General features: G+C 38.4%; 1 long non-coding RNA gene across 1 annotated transcript; it reads left to right on the top strand.

Annotated features, from left to right (window-relative positions):
• The first annotated feature begins 4,087 nt into the window (after nucleotides 1-4,087).
• Nucleotides 4,088-7,591, top strand: LOC111944153 (uncharacterized). The gene is made up of 4 exons (XR_002871195.2): nucleotides 4,088-4,246; nucleotides 4,613-4,710; nucleotides 4,817-4,946; nucleotides 5,820-7,591. It is a non-coding gene; the product is annotated as an uncharacterized LOC111944153 (long non-coding RNA).
• The last annotated feature ends 13,114 nt before the right edge of the window (nucleotides 7,592-20,705 follow it).

The raw sequence follows: 20,705 nt of genomic DNA, 5'->3' as shown, positions 1-20,705 counted from the left end.
CACATCATTCTTATGAGATGTGTGCAGAAAAAATGTGAAGCAAAGTGTTTCCATGAGAGTAAAGCAGAGTTGTTGAATCAGATTGATAGAGATGAGGTTTCCTGTTGTGTGTACTTTGCCTTGCTCTACTTTTGTGAACTTGGAAAAATACTTATCCAGGTGTGGGTTCTGATGTTCACTAGAACAGAAACAATCTAATTTCCATAGGATTAAGATGATACACAAAGCAGAAGGAGACCATCAACATCATAACATCTTGCAAATGCTACCAAGCAAACCATAGTAATATTTAGTAGTATGCACCCTAACCAGTCTTGCTAAATTCTGGATAAAATAATCACCATAAAGCTATTGGTAAGTTTTCTCACATTTCTAAGTTTGTCAATATTCTCAAGACAATTCTAAGAGGCCAGGAGAATTACTGAGTTATTGATGCTATTAACAGTAACGAACACCACAATAAACAATTTAAAAAACCCTCCAGGTCTGTGGAGGATAAAAAATATTAATTCTGCTTTCTTTAGCATTTCTGTAATGTTTGTGAGTATCACAGGACATATAAAAATGAGAATGCTCTACCTTGTGGTAGTCAAGCCATACTCAACCCCGAGATGGAAAAAGCACAGAAGCTGCAATTTTGAACTATATTTGGTTTGGGTTTTTTTTGATTGCAAACATTCAAGTCATAAGTGTATTTTGGAATTCCATTTTCTGGACTTGCCCATTTACAGTCCAAGTTATCCCTTGGTGCTTGCAGACAGAAGGGAAATTCTGAAAATGTGAAGGGAATTTTCAAATCCCCAACTGCATACTGACTGAAGTACTTTAAAAAAAAAAGTATTTTATGCAGTTAAAGCTGGTGTCATTTTTTACAGAATTGCTACTCTAGACTAGTTTGAAAGTTCTAGTCTATCACTGGAGTGAAATTCCCAAGTTGTTTCATATTTGTCTTTGTTAATAGGATTTTATAGAAGTGAATACTTAGAGCTCAGCCCTGTGTTTGCTTCAGGTTGGACTAAAAGTCTCACATGAAAGGAACTGGATCTTCTCATGTTTTTTGGGAAAAGGGAATGCATGTTTTTGCTTCATCTGGTTGTACTTAAGTTCATTAAAATGAAATCTGTCAAAGAGAGTCATGTGTAGCTTTGTTTGTTTATTTGCCTTTTTCCCAAAAATGCCTGTAGCAGGAGTTCGTGTTTATCTGCAACCCTCTCCAAACTGGGGTTTCTCTACAAAAGCATGCAGAAATTCTATTTTTTACATTCTTAGTTTTAGTTCTTAAGTTTTGGAGTGATCTCTCTGTTTGAATAGCTGAATAGCAAAGCAGAAAGTCAGCCCTTTATAGCACATAATCAAGCTTTTTATATGCTGAGCATTTTTCATTAGTACAGAGGAAAAAAATTTGCTTCCTTTGTGCTGTGTTTGGACAGTAAATACAGTGAATGCATTTCTTTCATTATTCCAGGTAGATTTTTGGAAAACCAACACTTTAAACAGAGATTTGCCTTTCTTTGCACAGGATATGGATGCAGTATGACAGAAAATTAGAGGTGATCTCTAATGCAAGGGACGAAACAAAGATCATATTTTCACTGCACATCCTTGCAGAAGTCTGTGTGTGACAATTTCTGACAATCAGCACAAATCAAGCACCGTGCACCACGCTGAGCCTGGAATCAGCATTCACCACACAACCCTCAGGAGAGGAATAGGTGGAGCTGGTGGGGATGGAAACTGATGTGGATGCAAACTCTGAAAAGTAGAAAAATAGATCCCCTGACGACAAAATCACACCTGGTGTTAAAGCCTAGGCTCTCATTAAGTAATGATTATTGCCTGCTGTGTATAAAAATAGCCACCACAAATAGCAGAGCTTAGCAGTGCTAATTTAATAGTTGACTGTGCTTACGGGTGTTCAGTGGAGCAGAGAGAATAATCTGCTGAGAGTTGGATATTGAGTGATTTTAGTCCCTCTTTCCTACTTCTGGAATAACCACAAACAGATCACAATTTCCTGGAGTTCATCTCTTCAAATATCTTTTATTAACAACTTTTCCCAGATACAGTCGACTGGGTAGATTGATCATGAATATTCTCAATTCAAACCACTGTGTATGCTTGTGGTTAATCAGATAATTCACATTTTATCATTTTTGTTGACTGGATGGGTAAACTCACAACAGCTTTCAGGGAGCTGAACCCAGCTATGTGTTAAAGGAAGCAAATGTACAAAAACCCATACACATACATCTAAAGTATATTTATCAAAACATGTTTGCATTAGTTATATTCAAATCTGGCAGAAAAGGGTCTTCACAGTGTGCCTTAACTAAGAGTAGAACGGGACCTGCAACTTTGCACTCCATGAAAAATTACATTATGCTATTGCAGGTGGGTATTCCAGTGGGTAATGTGCATGCTGTATTTCCTTCACAATTTAATGTGAAATAAGACTCATCTACTGCCTTTTCAATGTTGGAAGGAAATGTCATTCTGGAAAGGCATAGAAGACTTAAATACTGTATATTTAAACATAAAATGGTAACCAGCTGATGCCACCAAAATATAGCATAGTTTGGGACTTTACAGATCATTCTAATGCCCTCATGTGATTTATGTAAGGTCTGTATCCCAGAGAACAAGACTGTTTTTTATATATTTATTTTTTATCAGTGCTTGGGCCAGTGGGGAAGCCTGGGAGGTGTTATCCTGTTGCAACTCCAATCTATCTCAATTCCATTTAACTTGCATAAAATCACTGCTGAATTTCATCTCTTGAGGCTGTTACTTCAAAACTCATCAGATTCTATGTTTCCATAGGTTATCCCATGGAATAACCCATGCCCATGGCATTTGTTTGTGGCTGCTGGAAGAAAACAAAGATGAAGTAAGAAGTGAATATAATCTCGGAACATAGCTGATATTGATTGTCTCATTTAGCGTTTTTTTTCCAAATCTTTCTATACCTGGAAGTTGCTGGTGATTTTTTCTTAAAAAAAACAGCAAATTAGCAATAGTTTGGAAACAATAAATGGAAAGGATGCTTGAAAAAATAAACTATCAGAATTTAAATACTAATTTGTAAAACTGGAAATTCTCACCCTGAAATGAAGCTAAACACCTTTTTCTGGGAGCATTTTTTTTAAATTGATAGCATTTACTTATCCTTTCTCCATTTGCTTTCTCTTCCTCCATTTAAAAAGGAAAAAAAAATAGATAAAATATTGCAAAATAGCAGATGCATTTGCCTATCCAGTTTGCTGAGGAGGTAACTGTCAGCCTAGCAGGAAAGAACAAGCATGAGGGGATTCTTCTGCTGGCCTGAAGTTGTTCACGAGTCTCTCTCCCAAATCACAAAACCACGGCCCTACACCTCTGACATGATGTAGCACAAAAAAGATCACCATCAAATGAGTAATTGGGACAAAAATTGAATTTTTATACCCAGAGGTGCTAAGCATTTTCATCACTTAGTGATTCACTGACAAGTACCTGCATTCCACGCTGCCTAATCCTAATTTTTATTTGCATGTTTAAACTTGAACATAACATTTATTTGGCTGCAGAAATAAAAATTTACCCCAAAAAAGATATTCAGTACCAGTTATGGCAAGTGTGTCTAAAACACATCTAATCAGGGCCTTCATTGCTTGGAGATTTAGTACATCAGCTTTATCTTGTTTATTTGGGCAACTGATATGGTTTTCAAGGCATGGATAACAAGGCATGGGCACAGCTGACTGTGCTCTAACAGGAATGAAGGAACCTTCAGATTTTCTCTCTGTGTCAAAGGTATTGTTTGACATAAATAATAATAATATTCTGAGTTAAATAACAACAGTCAGAATTACTGTATGGTCTAAAATACAACCAGAGGTGTGGGAAAGCCTCTTTTTCAGTGAGCTCTGTTACATTCATGCGTCATCTTTTTTTTCAGATGCCCTCCAGTAGTTCCCAGCTGGGTTTCCTTCAGCCAACGCAGCTGGGAACTTGAGGAGTGAACTGAAAAATGCTCTCTTCACTTCAACCCACCTTACCTGGAAATGATTTAAACCTGTTTCACTCAGCAAAACTTGCTCTCTCCTTTACCCCTAGGAGGAGCATGTTCTCTAAGGATGAAATAAGACTCATCTACTGTTGTGTCATCAACTGGGTGTTGGATGGTATCACTTATTTCCTGGGTTTGGAGAGACTTTGACTTTGTTTACATACATTTCCTTTAAAGCAGAAACACATCCAGGGCTAGGTAGGTGCCTTTCTAAGTGAGTTCTGCAGAGGCAGATATTTGATACAGCGGGGCCTGATGGGTTTTTTTTTCTCTCATGCTCTTCTTTCCTTCTCCTTTATACTCTCCTAAGACATCCTTTACTTCACAGGTACTAAATAACTTTAACTTTACCCAGTAAAGTCCCAGCTCGTATGTCTCAGCTTTGTCTTGGCTCTTTTAACTCACATTTACCTCTGAATTTGTTGTGTTTATTAAAGACCAGAACAAACCTCCCTGATTTTCTGAACTGCACCTGTTGGCTTTATAAAGATTTCACTTCAAATCTATTGAAGCAATGAATTTATCCAGCAGAATTTGTTTATTATTCATGTACTCCTTCTTCAGGAAGATAGCATCAAGGTTAAAGACACATCTTTAAAACTTAATTACAAGTATCAGGAGGAAGACAGAGTGATCCTGCCTTTCATCTTGCCAAGCCACGGGTAAGTTGTGATAGATGACAAATACTGAAGCCAGAGATGACACACAGTTCATTGAGGAAGATTTAAACACTGTAGGGTGATGTAAACACAAATTTCTGTTTTCTAGAACCACAGGGGTGATTTATGAGGTCTATGATTTCTAAAATAAGAAATATGGATGTTTCATGGAAAGCTGTCTTCCCTCCTCTAAATGAGGGACAAACGGAACAAACCAGAGAGGTCCCCTGTCACCACAGGTATGGGCTTGCCTGAACTTTAGCTCTGTGGATATTTAAAAGAATTCCCCAACCCCTTCAATATTCTCTTAGAGTGTTCTATGTTACAGTAGTTATACCACTACTGTTTAATTTTCCTGAGACGAGAGCTCATTGGTGAAGTTCTAAACCAGTGCTTCATTATATTTTCTAATTATCTATGTAGATAGCTGCTGTCATTTGGCTAAAAAATGAATTTCAGTATATGTGGAGAAATAACATTAATTGCAAAAAATTAATTGCTTTTTAAGTTATAAAATTTCTAGATTGACTCAAGTGAATTAGGAAAAAAAAAATCAAACCCTGAAAACAGAGCTTTGATTCATTTTACTTGATCTGAAATGATCAGTTCATCCTGCTAGGTAGACTTTTTATAATTTGACCTTGAGTGAAAGAGCTTTCATTCCTGATAGAAACTAATTGTATGTGTGGTGTTCAAACCATAGAGTTGAAATTAAATTAGTACTGCACAGGAGGGGATCATACAAGGAAAAACACACCGTCTTAATGGGCTGTAAAACTGAGTGAAGCACTGTTTTCAAACCAATGAAATAGCTATAAAGTCATCTTTGCTCTTTATGATTCAAATATACCCCTGAAAGTTATAATTTATACCTTAAACACAAAAACCATAGAGAGTGAAAAACTGCATTTTTCAGTAACATGACAATAAGCCCTCAGTTGAGTTGTTTTTCACCAAATATTTATGCCAAGAGTTGAAACAGGAAGTTTTCTATATGTTCTTTGAAGGGAAGTCAGGTTTCATTATATTAGTACGAGTCTTTGAGCTGTGCTTCTCTTTTTTGGGAGCACGTGTTTTAAATTAATGCCTTTTCCATCTCCCTTTCTTTGCAGCACGCTTCACTCACAGTGTGCACAGTGATCTGATCTCAGCTTGTTTGCTCTGAAGATAATGTAAGTTTTGCCAATGACTTTGACAAAGAAAAGCACTTTGCCCAGTAATTGCTTGTAATATGCAGATATAACTATCTATAATAATACGTGCTGTATTTCAAAAATGGAAGGAACAAGAATTGTGAAGTCATAATACTGAAGAATTCTGAGGCTTCACAACACCCCCCCTTTTATACTGGTGAGCTCTGGCAATGTACAGCACTCTTGAAATGGTGTAATTATGACTTTGGGTCACTTCAAGGTTACTTTACACAACATAAAGAAGCCTTTGCATACCAGGGGAGTGGTGTTTAGGTATTGTCTTGAAACTCTCTTCCTTCTGTAAAGAACAACATGATGTTGAAGTCTGCTCCAGGAAAAGAAACACAGCCCAGAAGCCCTTGTGGCAGTGATTCTGTTCTTGCATCGGGCTGGGATGGCCTGTGGTTGGTGTGCAGTGAGCACCCTCACCACACACCACTGTGTTTCAGCTGGATATCATCCTGGACAGTGCTCAAAGTCAGCTGGAAACAAAGGCTGGCTGAGATGTTCATAAACATCTGGCAGGAGTCTGTAAACTGAAATTATTGTTCGTTAAACCCCGTCAATGAGTATGAAAACCTTCACTAGTTCAGATTTGGGACTAAGAATCTAAACTCATATGCTCTTTGCTTTTTCCTTCTTCTGTTTTGGAAATCTTCAGAAGAAGGTGATGAAACATTTTCACTGGAAGGCGATGAAGCTTGTGGTGCTTCTGAAAACACATTTATCTGTGCAGGGTGAAGGTAGCTTTCTAGAAATGCTCAAATTCAGTAATTTCTGCTATCTTGCCTTCAAAGACATTTAGAAATACCTAAGAATTACACCTACTGCCACTTCTGGGATACACATTTAGTGAGGATTCACTGCCCAAACACACATTTAAAGCCACATTTCTGAGTCTACTTGTTAAGTGGAAAAGTCTCAGCTTTTATTTAACTAAACTTCTGTCTTTAGAGAGACACTTATAAGTGTAAAATCAAACCTAAAGAAAGGAAAACACACTTCCTGTCTTGGGCTTTCGTGTAGTTCAGAAGGAGGGAATCTGCCCACCACTGAACAGTTTGGATGCCCTCTTTTACTTTACTCAGGTAAAATTAATTTGTTTTCTGAGAGTAAAAGAGCACACAAAGTAAATGAAATTGCTTACGGCATGACTTAAGATATCCATATTTACTTACAGCCACTTTTTTTAATAAATAAAGCAAATAAGATCCTCTTCTACTCTGTAGTAGAATTTTGGTGTTCCAAATGTATTTAAGAAAGAGCTTTGAATAAACTTTGCTTATCAAAAAAATCCTGATCCTGCAAATTCTTGTGAATGAACAATTACTTGATCCTCCTGGGTTTTTTATAGCTGAGTAAACTGAGTAAAAAAGACTGGACCAGCCTTAACAACCATTTCTTTTAAACTGTATACATTCCTATTCCTTTGGCTTTTATAGCTGAGGGAATTTGTACAGAGATTTTGATGAAAACTGTAAAATATTTACTATTAACATACAGCATCTAACAGAAAAAATGTTACTGAAGTACAAACTGCACCGGTTCACACCTCTGGACTCTCATTTCTAATTTATTTCTTGTCAACAGAACAAAATGGATTTGGCATCTTTGTTTAACGTTCACACCTCTGAAACTGCTGCTGTGGCTCTTTCCAGCAGGCACTGGAGTTATGCTCCAGTGAAATTAAAGGAATTTAATTTACTTCCATCGTTGGCAACTGAACAAGGGAGTTGATAACAGAAAGTCTTTGCCAATTGTCTCCCAGCTCAGTAGTGACACAAAGTAGTGTCTGTGAGGTGTGTTTGTGAATCAGGAAATGATTGAATAGATTATATTTGTCTGCATTAGAGAAAAAAAAAAAACCCTACAATTTTTCAAAAATTTAATAAAATTATACAGGACCTACTGGATAAAGAGTCAATTCCATTTCTGTGTCGTAACTGTCAATTTACAGTGGAAGGGCTGCTTTTTAGCAGTGACTAATAACTGTACAAGACAAATTCAGCAAACATAATGATATGGCTTTCTCTGTTGTTATTTCTCTAAAAGCAAGGCCTAATTTTTTAATTTACAGATGCAAAAGCATTGCTCTCGGTAACCAAATCATTAACATCAAAAGCCACATTTTGAAAAGCCAGAAAAAGCATGCATTCTTTGTTTCAAACCAGAGGTTCTCTTAACTTTCACACTGCTGTAAACTGTTGTTAACTCCAGTGGGATCTGAACGTATATTTTTGCTGCTGGTTCCTGTTTCAGAGTGTTTGAAGTGAACTGTGATCAGTGTTCATATTGAGAGGAAAGTTGGCTGGAAGTGAGGATGTGACTGAACCACTGTATTTTCAGACAAAGTTGGGTTTTTTCTCCATGGAAAGTACTGGAAGTATGTAATATTTAATTACATGTAAGGAATATTTTCACTTTTTGATCAGATAAGGACTACTGTGAAACCATTTAGGGGCTTGAAAAATAAGATTGGCAATTTACAAAAAAAATATCTTTCAAGAAGCATTTGGCAAAACCCCAATCCTATTCCTTAAAAAAACAAAAGAACTATAAATATTGGTTTTGATGCAAATTGACAAATCACTTCAGCTGATCTGAGCATGAATATTGGTGTGGACAAACAGCTTGGCTGGATAAAAATGAAAATGTGCATATTTTCAATTTATAATGAGATCTAGAGAATACAGATCCCCTCCAGACTGAAGTGCACGAGATGAAATTTAAAACACATTTATGGAAAAATGCAAATATTTTGCGCATGAATTATAATGTGGCTGCAACCCTGTTGTTTATAGCTGGGAAGGAAGATACACGATATACCCAGAGTGAAAACACTTGTGAGTCAATGGCAAAGTTTTCTTCATACTGCAAAGAAATGACATAGATCCTGCCAGTCCTTGAGTTTCCAATCCAAGCCCAGAGCCATGGGTCCAATTCAGGTTTCACTGATCTGTTTTACCATGAGCAGGACCACGCAGAAAAGTCCTTTCCAACAAAGGTTTCTATTGTTGGCTACCAGAACCAAAGGTTATCATTGGGCTTCAGCCCAAGGGTAATAAACTGCAGCACCAAAATCATGTGCATTATTGGTGATGATTTTAGGAGGACCAAATCAATTGTATATTAATTTAAAGGTGGGATTGATAAAGCAGATAATTCGAGCCCTGTTATTTTTTTTTTACACAGTTAATTTTGAATTAGTTGAAACCTAAGGGTTGGTAGCGCTTTCTCAGAGACCCACAAATAGCAATGCACAAAGAGAGGATTTCTCCTTTTTGTTCATACTTTGGTCTTGGCTAGAAATCTTAAAAAAGAACAGCTCTACACTTTTAACGTGGTATTTTGATTTCTTTTTGGTTATGATCTGAGGGTAATCTGACATCTAGATTGGCTTTGCACTTTTCTACAGGCGAGGTGTGACAAGGGAGGAAACTGATATGGGAGCATTATCTAAATGATATGAGGAAAAGCAGCAAGACATCCTAATAAACCACATTTATCCATGTCAGAGCAGTAGCATTTATAATTGGCATAATGCTAACTCAGTGTCAGAGTGTAACTCAGCACATATTTTGTCTGTTTTCTAGAAGGAACAGAAAATCCTCACCAGTATTAATTTAGTTATAGCACATTATGAAATTTTAGGCAGGGAAACGTGTCCAGAACTTGGTGAGAGTCCTCAAAAGGGAAGTATTCATGACAGTTCCAATTCTTTTTTTATATAATCCCATTATGTGAAAGTGAGAGATTGCTAGAAACGTTTTCCCTTAAAGAGGAAAAAATTGTAGTCACTTTCCCTTGCAGTTGGGAGGTATCAGGGAAGCAGCTTTAACCACGGAAAGGGAATAGTTTTGCTGCAAGGAGTAATATAAATCAGATGCATCTTCAAAATTAATTCCACTACAATTTTTTTTTTTTTTTTTTTTTTGCCACTAGTTTCAGAATCTAGGGAAAATAACACATAAATGAATGAAAATGTGGCTGCTTTCTACCTTAGGGATACAGAATGGATTAATTTAATTTAATTAGATGAATGTGCTGCTTAAGTGGAAAACATTTCCTTGGTGGAGTAAACACATAAGAAAGCTGAACTTCTGAAACTTTGTTAAAGTTCAAGTTAAGCTCCCTCAAATAAGTTTCCCTTTGATTCCTTTAGAAAGAAGAAGAAAAAACCAATCCAAACAACAAAACGTATTATTCATGATCAGAAATTCTGAAAGGATTTTTCCTAATTGTTTAGAGCTATTTCCCTGTCACATCTTTTTGGTTCCAAATTCAGATTGTAACCAGTTTTAGAATTTATTTTTTTTCCCCATCATAGTCACATCAACTGTTTGCTGTCCTTCTTTCCAATAAAAACTTGCAAGATGGTGGTGAGTGTCAATATTTGCCATGACTTCAAGTTTTTCAGACAGGAGAAAATGCTATCACAATGTCTGTTATGCCCAGATCATAAAATTAGTAATTTTTCACAAAAGCAGATGGGGAGAAATGTGAATATAACAACAAAGACATTGTTTTCAGTACATATGGAACCTTCCTCTTTGCAAAACCTAATTATTTCTTAATTCTGAAGTTAAGGATCATCCAGACTAAGACTCCCAGATTGGCTGTAACTGTGTATAATTGTGATTTAAAATTTCATGTTCTTTTAGTACTAATGAAAAACAAATGACAAAACAAGTTTTGTTCTCACACACACAAACAAAAAGATTTTATCTCTGCAAGAAGAAATAGGGTGATTTTCATTCTCTTACCTACTTTGCATGTTTGGTTTGTTTATGTAGTTGATTTTGGCTGCTCAAAACCAGCTCTAAAAGAAACTTACTGTGTTCTGCCTTCCCTGTTAAATCTGGCACAGGGGATGGAATCAGTGCTGGGAAAGATTATTTCTTGCAGGGATAATGAAGCAATAGGAACATTGCTGCCCTTTTTTCCCCTCTCTTAAAATGGATTTGGATATACCCAGTGGTTTGAGAAAATCATGTGCTATAATGTCCCATGAGGAATTACATGCTTATTCTTGGATTTATTTGAAAATGCAAGCTTAAGTTCTTAAATTTGGTCAGTGGATAAGAAATCTCAACAAACAGGGAATAATTCCACTCGGGGCAGCAGGAACTGTCCACACCTGACTCACTGCAGGTAGCTGGAGTTACAGAAGAGGAAAGACAGGCAGAGATTCAAACTTATAATTTAGGGGTATTGATGGTACTGCCTGCTCAGGTGTAGCACTCCTTGATAAATTATTCACTGTATTAGTTGCAGTCTCACTCCTATTCCTGTGCTCATTATTTAATTTCTCTTTCCCCTTTTTTTGCTTCTCTGGTTCTCTGAGCAAGTGTCTCTTGGACTTCACTGTTCTAGTAAGAGTTCATTTATGTTCAGAATAATTATCTCATTATACAAATTTATTTTAAATCACACCTGCCAGGTCCCTACCACCTGTGTCAGGGCATACACTTATCTGGATCCACCTTTGCAGAACTTCATCCAAGACCTTATTGTGTAACTAAAAGTTACTTTTAAATTGATTACCACAGAATAGAAAGCACTGCCACTGTGGGAATGAGCAGCTCATCTGTTCTTCTGACCAAAGTGTCTTGACGTGGGCACAAACTGTAAATCTGAAATCAGTTATTGACCAGCTCTGGGTGACTTAAACTTGCTGCCCTGTGAACCTTTCACCAGTGCTGTTAGATCATCATTATTCTAAGCAATATGACTTGTGTGTGATAGGGTAGGCCTATGGCATCAGAAACAGTAATTAAACAACATTGTGATAACCTTTGCAAACGGGCTCATTTGGATTCACAGAGCAAATACCACCAGTGCAGACCTTGTTTGCATCTCACATGGCTGGTGCTTTTCTGACTGAACCACACAGATTATCAAAATACACTGTTTATCATACTTTTCTCAAAAATTCCAAGTTGCTTTTTTTATTTTTTCAAATTTAAGTTCATGAAGTAAATTTATGCCTAAAAATAAAATAAAATTATTGCTGGAAAACAGTCTGGAAACTCACGTTCGTATTTCCAGCTGTTAAAAAACCCAGAGAGAGGTGTAGCAAGCTTCCACTTTTATTTATGAAAATTTGGAAACTAACAAAGGAGAATGCAGAACTTTTAGAATGTGTCACTGTGGTTTAGTAAGGAACAAACCTTGCATTTGCCCAAAGCAGACAAGAAATTTTGCAAATTTGCTTCAAAAGAATGTGGGGTCATAACACATAAAAAGTGTTTGATTTCTCTGTCTCAGAACAAACAGGTATTTTGATCCTTCAAAGCCTTCCTTGTTGGTATTATTTGGGTTAAGAACATTTTAGGACAAGAAAGTTCTTTAAGTACTCTCCTCCTGTTCTGCATGGTGTGAAGAAGTCAGAGCTAATAACAAATGTCTCTGGCAGACTCTAGGTGTAACGTGCAAAATATGTGACATAATTATCTATATATCTCTACACATATGTGCTTTCTGATTTCTCTCTTGGCAGTTGCTAATGTAATTTTGAGCCACTGTGGAAGGAGTATAATCACCTTGGGGTCAGGGAAAATGGGACCAAATGTCCCAGTTGGATCAGGACTTCATTTGGCTGCCCTGTCTGATCTACCCCGAGGTGCAGAGAGGCAAATGAAGGTCATTCAGTCACTCAAGACTCTTCAGTCCTGCTGGGTGGTGCTTGGGAAGGACTCTAAGGCCAAGTTTGGCTTCACTGGGATGGGGTGGAGGCTGGTGGCCTCCCTGAGAACCAACCTGGGTTCACAGGTACTCTGTCCATCTGTGTGAAACAGGAAGCAAAGCACTCTTGTGAGGAGCTGGTTTAGTTTTGTTTTTCCCCAGGAATGGTTGTCAGAGGCACAGAGGGGAGGGTTTCCCATCTGCAGGTGAGGAGCAGCTCCTCCTTGTCTGCAGGAGGACTTTGCCTGGCAGCAGCTGCCGTGGGACAGCAGCAGGAGACCCTGAGCTGCCCACAGGGACTGCTCCCATCAGGCTGGGCTGGGCCGAGCTCTCCTGGCCACAGGCCGGCTTTGGGAGAGCCCAGGGGCACGAAAAGAGACTGTGTCACAAGCCTGGGGACGTTTTGGTCTTTTTTGCCTTTTGGGGGCTCTTGGAGCCTATGCTTTTTGTCTGGCTTAATTTGGTTCCCCCACAGTGGAACGCGGCACTCTGTCGTGCTGCAGATGAACAGTGACAAAACAAACCTCAGCTCCCTTAGAGAATCTTGGTGCATTCGAGGTTTTGCCTGCTTGAAAGTGCTAGGAGGACAGACCATATGGATCTTCTAAACCTGGTTGCTGTGTCTCGAAGGCAATGTCTGTACCCTAGTATACAAACATGACAATTTGAATTGCAGCTGATGGAAATTGCCTCAGATGCACTGGCAAAGACAGTTGTGGGCCCAAGGTTCCACTTTTAAGAGTGAATCCTGATTTCGTTGAACATAAAGTAACATATCCCTGGTTGTCATTGCATCTGCATCCAGATTGAAGATGCCCAACTTTATGGCCACGTTTCAGAACATAAGAATTCCTTTTTTCCCTTGAGGGAGACGTAGAAGAGACAGTAAACCAGGTTCTGCCTTGGAGCAGGCCTGGTACAGCACCCCAGGTTCATATTTAAGAGTGTGAATCAACCTCCATCACCTGGCTGCTCACAGTCACATCCTTTAAAGCTGGGACAGCCTCTGCAAGGCTTGGCAAGCAGCTCCTGCTTTTTCTGGAGCTCGGGAGAAGCTGGGAGCCCTAATGGCCTTGTGCAGCTGGGCTTCCCAAGAAAATCTGGGATCTATGGAAGGTGAGGTGTGCAGCTTCGTCACCTCACTGTGCTGGGCCTCTGTGCTAGTTCTGTCTTCGTGTATCCACATTTCCACCTCACACCCTGCTAAGGACCTGGACATTGCAGTAAGAGTGAGTTGGGACTGCCAAGCTCTGCCACTTGCTTAAGGCAGGCAACGCCTTCACCTACAAATCTTTCATTGCAATCAGATGAAACAGGGAATTAAATGGCCAAGCAGTTTGTCAGCAAGTCAGGATAAATATGACAACTCTGTCTGATTCCATGGAGGTTAGTAGTGCTCAGAGCTGCTGTTCTGCTGAGAAGCAGAGCAGAAGAATAAGTGCAGCTGGTGGTTTGTAACCTGCCTGTGTTGTCTGGGAAATGTCACAGCTGCAAAGAAGCACGGGAGGGACACTGCAGGAACATGAAGGAGAGGCAGAAGAAGCAGAGGACCTGATAACTGGAAACTGCATCTGCCTGGCAACTGCAGATAAGCAGATGCTTATTACTTAATCTGTGAAGAAGTATCATGAGACTGGTAGTGGGGCTGACACGCTACAGAATTTATTTAATGTGTCCTTTTTTTGTTTTGCTTCTCATTCCTCTTTGGAGCTTAGGGTTGTGCTTTTCGTGTTGGTACAGGAATGCACTGATATAAGTGCACTGGTCCTACAAAGCTTCCAGACTTTGCAGATAGTGGGTTCTGTAATACATGCAAATCAAACTGAAGGCACAAATGTCATCTTTTTTGCTACTCAGGTACGTGCTGAGCCACAACTCATAGTCCTTGTTGAACAGATCTCAAGAAAGAAATTCCACTCATTTCTACAAACCTGACTTTTTTCAGGACAGCTGCAACGTGAGCTGAAATAAAAACATTTGTGCCACAGAGCTGGAATATAATGTTTTAAAGAAAAGTCTCTTACAAGTCTGCTGTTCTTTAATAAATAGTGATAACAGCAAAAAAGCTTGATGTAATTATACCTGATCCTTTTCAAAGCTTCTTTCTGTTGGCAGAAACATGAAGGACTTGGTAGCTGTAAGAATGCAAAGGTTTAAAGGAGAAAGATTCTTTCGAAGGGGGAGAAATAAGTGCATAGAAAGGAAGGCACAGATTTTAACCACAGAAGACACACTGGAGTATTCAGCCCCAGGAAATTCAAGGAAGGGGGGATTTACTGCAAATTTAAGAACAATGTGGTTGCACTCTAGTTTATATCTTGTGGCATTCAAAAAAAAGTGGTTAGAAATTGTGTTTTCTGTGCTTAATGAGAAAGAAAAGGTTTTGCTTTGTGCTTTGTAATGTTGAAAGCATTAGGATCCATAAACAACAGCATAGTTTAATCAAGTTTTACCATTAACTCCTAGGATTATTCCAGAAGTTTCCAGCATTCTGGCAAAGTTTCACCTTTTTCTGTCATCTGCACCCAGAATCTTCAGTTCTCATCTGATGCTCACAAGGAGTCACCACAGAGGTTGTCATTTCCCTGATCACAGCTCTCCACTGGTGAACCTGCTTTTTAGTATGAACCAGTGTCAGCTACAGCCTTTTGATACCAACATCAATATTGCCCTAAAGTAGATCTGGGATGGTGTCTTTTAAACTTTTCTGTAATCTTGAAATCATACGTGTTTCTGCCTTTTATGTTTAATTGTAAAGCCGATTTGTGTTTCATGTAGAACACATTTTATTCCAGTACCGCTGATTCTCAAAATATCCACATTCTGAGGATTATAGTTCAGTTTAGTCATGCTTTCATTTGTTCAGCTGTCTTTATCAGGCAGCATCTCTAGGGAGTACCTCTTCTGGAACCTCCTCAGGTCATTTGGAAACGCTTTCTGCATCATTGTCAAATGTATTGATGTTAAAGAAATGCCATTTCACTGGTTATGTGCTGACAACTGCCCAGGATGCTGATGGTAGTCTGTATTTTACTGATTTTTTTGGGGGAGAGAAATTTCCATTTATAAGTAAGGAATAAGAATGCTGGGGAGCTCACTGCCAGGCTTTGACTTGCAGCATTTCCTGGAACACCACAGTATGAAGGTTTGAAAAAAGCCAGTTCTGAATTCTTTATTAAAGTTCTGAGATGTAAAATGCTTTGCATCTCTTTCCTGGTCACATGATTTGGTATTTTACATTTATACGTAAAATACATTTTTCTAGTGTTAAACTTTCCTAAAGAATTTGTCTTCCAAAACAAACATTATGGAGGGGGAAAAAAAAAAGTTGTGTATTTCCAGTAGAAAGGGGGTTTTTCCTCCCTCATTGTTTGCTCTATAATATCTCTGGTCTGGAGCAGGTGTTGTGAGAGGGTTTAATTCTTTGCTAAATGAGGATAGTAGTTATTATCTGCCCAACCATAGCTTTAATTTTGCTGTGAGCACTGTAGTTAAATGCTTCTTAAATCTTTTCATTTAGAGAGCAATTTAATTATTGTTAACAATTAGTGATTGCCTTATATTCTAAAAAGTATTATTCTTTGCATTCCTTTTTTTGAAGCATTGAATATGAGAATATGATTTTGAATCTGACCAAGAACTTGTATTTTATATACAGGGTCAGAATAAGTTTACTTTTGTATTAATTCTGGGATAGATGCTTGGCTGGAGATATAAAAATAAATATGATATTAAGATAAAGGAACAAGGGTTTCTAAATCAGATTACTTTAGCATATGTGTTCTTTTAATATAAAATGGAAAATATCTGAAAATTTCATTATCCAAAATACACAGAGAAAGTTTGGATGCCTCCATTGCATCAAGTTCTTATATCTATGTCAGTGCATCCAGGAACTCCTTTCTTCCTGAATAAGCTTTCCAGCATCGGAACAAAGCAGCAAATGCCTTCCCTCTCATCTTTCTTCTTACCCCCACTGTTTTTAATAATGTCTGTCTGACATGCCAACAATCAGGCACATGCTGTTGTCTCATCTCAGCTGCCTGAGCATGGCTTGAGAGGGATGAGGAGTGGAATTGCACATCAAGGATCTCTTTTGTTGGTGCAGCAACCAGGAGAGCGTTTCCAATTTGCAGTTTGGCACCGGTGCTTCAGAAGCATCACGGATGTTTGATACCCATTTGGTTGCCTGCCACCAAACTTGGGGATCAATCACTGTGCTGTGACAGGATGCAGAAGGAAAAAAACAAAAAACAACCCAAAGCCCACATGCACACAAAATAAACAAAAAAAAAAAAAAAAAAAAAAGAAAAGAAAAGGAAAAAGCAGGAAAAAACTATTTTTATTTTGAAAATAGTAGGACATCTCCCAGACTGAGAATTTCATTGTGAAATGTGAAGGAGAGCAAGCGTGTCTGTGAGTGTGAACATACATGTCTGTATTTCTCTTTCATAATACCTCACAGACAAAATATTTCATAATTTGATTCCACTGACAGTTTTTGAGTTAAACTGGGGATTGCACTGAGCCATTCTCAGGCAACCACATCCAAGTTAGTCCAGGACTTCTTGAAGCAAATCTGCATTCTTCTTAATCACTTGCATTCAATCAGATTTTAATTTGTCTTTGTCTTCAGTCCTGCAAAGTTTGGGCCTGATATTTTTTCTGCTTCAAGGATCAAAGAGTGTTTTCCCTGTGTGTGTCAGGCACACTTATGGAATGCTCTCGTATGTTTATTTAGCTCCATAATTATTCCATATTAACAAAAGCAGATTGTTTCAGGAATGTTTTTAAGAAGAGCCTGTTTGAAATCAGGCTTTGTTGGAATTATGGCACCTCCAGTTCTGCAATTTTCCTTTTGAAATACATTGTAGGAATTCACTAGAAAATCTATAACAACCCCATTCAGGGATGAATGGCTTATTCTGCTTCTTATCTTGTTAATCAATATTGTTAACTAGCTGTGATGGACATAATTAGTGGAATGACCCTAGCCCCTCCTAATTAGAGATAATTGCCTTGTTCAGTCACATTCACTCTCCAAAATATAAGTGTGTGAGCATAAATGTCATAATTTATTTTTGGACCCTGCCATGATCATTATGTATTCTGTTTTCTTGTTAACAACTGATTTTAATTCTCACTCACCCAACCAAGTTGAAAGTCATGAGAGGGCCCTCTTACCTCTCTGGGCTGGATGGCCAAATAACACATTTTCATATTGCACACTTACAGACAGGAGGGTAAAATGAGGAGGGTAAAACCAGAATTCCATTACTGGGCTCTGGCTTCAATCCATTGCCCAACAGCTTCTCAAGATGAAAGATGTCTTAGCTTGAAGTTAAATGGTGCTTGCATCACAAAAAAACCTGGATTTTGGTATGCATTTCATGAATCCTTTTATCAGCTTTATTATTTGTTATGCTTTTGCTGAGCTTCCTTGAAGAAGAACAAAAGGGTACACTTATTATGCAGCTATTTCATGAGAGCTATTTAAAATAACATTTGAGGAGGAAAAAACAAATCAAAATGAATAAAAGCCTGGCAAACACATGATGAAACAGAATGAATCTCAGAGCTATTAAATTAATAAGCTTGCAAAGCATTATTTATGGTATCTCAATGGAAGTTTAGAAATTGATAGTGACTTCTCCAAATTAATTGAGTACCTTTGTTGTATTTCAAGAATACAGATTCAAACTCACCGTGCCCATTCCTTGTGGGGAAAATGGCTCCACCTGCCAAAAACCTCAGGAGTTTCATCTGATTTTCATTTTCTCAAGGTAAACAGTGGAAGTATTGACTCAGGATGGCATTCATTCAGCAAAGCTGCTCAGTCTGGGATTGTCTGCAGACAGTAGTCCTTGCTGTCACAAGCTGTCCATTAAAAGAGGGTTAGAAGCAACAGCCTGAAGCAGATTTGACCTCCCCGTGGCCAAATCTGCAGAAGTGCAGATGCAGGATTTGGTTTTAAGGACTGACATGCTCAGGATGGACTCAAACCTCCTGCCAGCTCGAAGGCCAGAGGTGTTACTCCTGTGAGGAGCATCTCAGGTGCTGGGGGACATCCCTCAGCTGTGTCCCCAGAGACCTGCAGAGAAACACAGGATCAGGCACATCTGCACACCAGCTGATAGGACTGGAGGGGCAGAGGATGGAACACACAGCCATGGAGCCTCCAAGTACAGATTTTTTGGATATTACCTTTGCTGTACTGACTAATATTCACTGGTGCAAATCAAATGGAGATACAGGTGTCTGCTTCTCCAAAAAAAGGGTGCCAACAGACTGGAGCTATCTCCTCAGAGTTAGCCCAGAGCATGCTTCCTGATGGCTTTGAATTGTGGTGAGTGGCTGAAATTCCAGTCCTTTTTGCTATGGCTGGGAATTCTCCCTGAGTTCCCACATTTCACCATTAAAAGTAAATCTGCTAATTCTTCCAGGATAAACTATTTCTGTATGACACTAGTTTGCTCCAGATTTACTAAATTTGGTTATTTCTGTTATAGCTTCTCCTGCAGGAATGACAGCTGGAGAGACCCACTGAGAAGTGAACAAGGAAGATGGAGGAGCACTGACAGAAACAATCCCACCCCTGATGTTTCACTTTGCTACTCCATTTCTCTTCCCTCATTTTTGCTTCCCCTTTCCTCTGATAAAATTTTTCCTGAAGCTTAATTTTTTTCAATGTTCTTTTTCTTTTTCAGAACAATTAATTCCATGTTAAAAAATTTGTCTAAGCGATGTTTTCCAAGTCCATAACAGCTCAAATTTTACAGTAAAATAAAAATCTCCTGTATAATGTGGTGAAGGTTTTAACTGTGTACTGTTTGGCTTATTTTAAGGGTCCTTCTCCTGAAGTGTTCAGCTTGCAACTGGTGTGATTTTACAGAGAACCAGGTCACCCAATGCGAGCTTTAAACAAGATAAGGGATGATAGCTCATGATTTCCAGAAAACATTCAGTGATATGTAAAAGAAGCAATAGATTGAATTGAATAATAGCACAGGAAGAACCAGTTCTGTACAAAGCCTTCCTTGCAAATCTACTCCTGCAAGTAGATTTTCAATTCTGCCAACTGCTGCAAATGTTTGTCAGTACCAGAATCAGTTCACGGTTAGCAGTAGAAGTCTTGTTTATCAAGCTGTTTTTTTCCCTCATTGTCCCACTTAGAATGCTGATACCAAGAGATAGTAAAATTTCCAACCAGAATTTCAAAGCTTTGCTTCTTTGACTGGCAGTCACCTCCTGGAAGGTGCTAACACACCATACAGTGAGCAAGGCCATCTCCCCATGTCCTCCCTGCTCAGCTGCAGAACCTTGTGGGACCCTGCTATAGATAACTATCAAAGCTTTGAGCCTCGTCCCTTTCTTCTGAGCTATTATCAAAGCACTATTTTCCCTCTTCATATTGTCTATGTTGGCACTTTTGTTTCCATTGAAATGTTCCTAACTTGAGCTTCTGAGATGAGGAAGTGTTTCATCTGCTTAGGGCTGGTCTCAGAAAGGGTGAAAGACCCAGTAAGTTTTTGGACTGAAAGAGGTAAAGAAGGGATTTTTCTTGATCCAGTTTCCATCTGTACATAAGGTTTTGTTTCTCTTTAATTCCTTGCATATCTTATTGGGTTAATACCAAGGACTTTATGGCTCAGGACTGTATTCTCATAGAGCTTTAAAGGATGTTGTTCTTGGCTAGTATTTCCAGACACTGCTATAATGCAAAAATAAAAACAAAAAAATAAAATAATAAGAAAAAAGGGATAAGATTATGTGTGCTGTTTATATTAATGTTTGTACCTGTAGGGATGTGTTGATGGGGAGGTGTGGTGAAATGATAAAAAGGTTGTGAAAAGCAGTTATTCCTTCCTGTGAAATCAGGAACTCCTAACGGTGCCAATTCAATTCTGAGAGGGCAGTGAAAAGGACCAGGACGATGTAAAGGTAGCACAAAAAAAAAAAAAAGAGTTGAAAAATTGTAATGGAAAAATCTATATTTCAAGCCCTGGCAGGAATATATTTATGCATGGAGAGTGTTCTGTGATTGATCTGCCATAAAACTGAGTGAGACACAGAAACAACACAGAGATGTTTGTGTCACTCTGCAACCTCCACTGGAGATAT

This window comes from Cyanistes caeruleus, chromosome 3 (assembly GCF_971803275.1).
Source record: "Cyanistes caeruleus chromosome 3, bCyaCae1.hap1.1, whole genome shotgun sequence".
NCBI lineage: Eukaryota > Metazoa > Chordata > Aves > Passeriformes > Paridae > Cyanistes > Cyanistes caeruleus.
Note: the sequence above shows the minus strand (reverse complement) of the source record. Positions and strands in the feature narration are given on the sequence as shown.